Source organism: Pteropus alecto, unplaced genomic scaffold (assembly GCF_000325575.1).
Source record: "Pteropus alecto unplaced genomic scaffold, ASM32557v1 scaffold45, whole genome shotgun sequence".
Classification (NCBI taxonomy): domain Eukaryota; kingdom Metazoa; phylum Chordata; class Mammalia; order Chiroptera; family Pteropodidae; genus Pteropus; species Pteropus alecto.
Genome location: NW_006442491.1, coordinates 36144071 through 36146177, shown reverse-complemented (window position 1 = coordinate 36146177; position 2107 = coordinate 36144071).

Sequence of the window (2107 nt, the reverse complement as noted above, 5' to 3'; positions counted from 1 at the left end):
AGTGGTTCCCAGATGGTGGCTCCTCTTTTTGGTGGCCGATCGTTCCCAACTGTGCCAAGAAGAGCGGGTGGCACATCACGCGAGGGCCACCGGGGCAGCTGTGCGGGATGCTGGTGCCTGCGCCCCACCCCCAAGATTCAGACTCACTGGCCTGGTCCAGGCCAGGGCCTCGGGCTGTTACTTGGTGCAGCCAGGGCTGGGCCGTGGGCTCGGACAAGCTGAGTAAAGGTTTAACATTCTTGGGGCGGGGTCGTCTTATGCTTGGTGAGGAAAACAGGACCAACGGATTCTCTTAGAACTTGAACTTTTTGACCACTGCAGTTGCCTTTGTGAGGACCACCTACCTGCTGTGTTGCCAGGTGTTCATCAATCTCTCTGTACCTCGGTCTGCCCATCCGTACGATGGACGTAATAATAGCTTCTCATCTTCTAGAGTTGTCTTGGGAATTTGCACAATGTTCAGGACAGTCGCTGGCCCTGAGTGAGAGCTCCACAGGTGCTTGGCCAGCACAAACTAACCCGTTCCCAATGCACACAGCATGTGTCATTCTTTTGTGGACATCCGGTCAGTGACAGAGCTCCAGGGCCCTGATTCATGAGCCCAGCATCCTCTTGTGAACGTCTTCAGCAGAGGTACACAAGGTGGCTTGCTTCGTTTCTGTTCACTTACCCCGAGAGAACGAGCGTGCGGCCCTGTTCGGGCTGTGCCAGCTCAACGATGATGGTTTTAAAGGGAGCACGGGGAGCAGGACCACGTATAATTAGCCAGGTGGGCAGTGCTGCTGGGTCTAGCACGGGCTTTTACGGGGCTCTCATTTTCCCGTCCATTTGCCCACCTGTTTTAAACAACTAGCTTTTGAGTCTCTTGTCTTGGGGAGAATTTCTTCAGCACTCATCTGTCTCTGGTTCGCGGGCAACAGTGTCTGGCTAGAATTTGGTGACAGGGCTCATCCTCCTTTTATTTATTTGGATCGGCTGTCCTCTCGCGGCACACATGGGCAGGTGTTGGCACCACTCACCGATGTCTGGTGCTCCTCTGCTTCTGGACCTACAGGAGGATGGCATTCATCTGTCCCCCTGAAGTTAAATGTGGTCACGTGACTTTCTTAGGCCAATGAAATGTGAGCAGAAGTCATAGTTGTCACTCGGAGGCGAAAACATTCAGTTAGTGATTGCAGAGTCATATACTGATGTGGAGGGTGGTCGGAGGATGCAGCCTCAAGTTCTGCACAGAGGACTGTCACTGCATTGGACGAAGTGGCCTGGACTCCGGTGGACTTTGGTCATGAAATGAATTTCCGATGTGTAATGCTGCTGAGAATTTGGGATCGTTTCTGCCACGTAACTCGGCATGTCATGACTAATATAGCGAGCGGTAGTGTTTTTGCATCTTAGGGATGGATATTCATTTTCCATCTAAAATATTTCGGTTTAAAAAGATATCACCTTAGAAATGTCAAGTCAATTTTAGGACAAGTTGTAAACCCATCTGGTAATTGCCTGAAGGTGAGACAGAACCAGCTGAAGTTTGAGAAAGGCAGGCTTGATGTATCACAGCACGAAACGCCCACAGAAGTCTTGGCTTTAGGGGAGATGTAAATTGCCTTCGGCTTGTTTTTATATCTTGCGCTTAAGCTGGATGTGGGTTTTTGGGAGGCAGTTGGTGTGACCAATGCCAGGAAGAAAAAGGTCTGAGGAGGACTAGCAGCTGCAGGAGACGTCTCATGTGATGGGGATTTGTTGAGCACACCGAGGAGAAGGGTTGGATGGATGGGCATAGACATCAGTATGACTCTCTTGGCAAATACTTCCAGATAGTCATCCACTGGGCTTTTCTATTATCCCCATGAAATTGTGCTTGATGTAGTTTTTTTTTTTACATGTGCTTGGGTGCAGGGGAAAAATCGTTCTTCAAAATGGCAGCCTCCATGTGCCAGAATGCGGGAGGGGTCTTACGTGCCCGGCTGTCGGAACTGAGCACGACTGTGATGACAAATGTCAGTGTGTTTGATCAGAAAGTGGAGATTTATCCACACATTCTGGATACAGGCAATGTGGGGAAATATTTTTTAAAATGACTTGTGAGGGTTTCAGCTCTTCTCTCCCT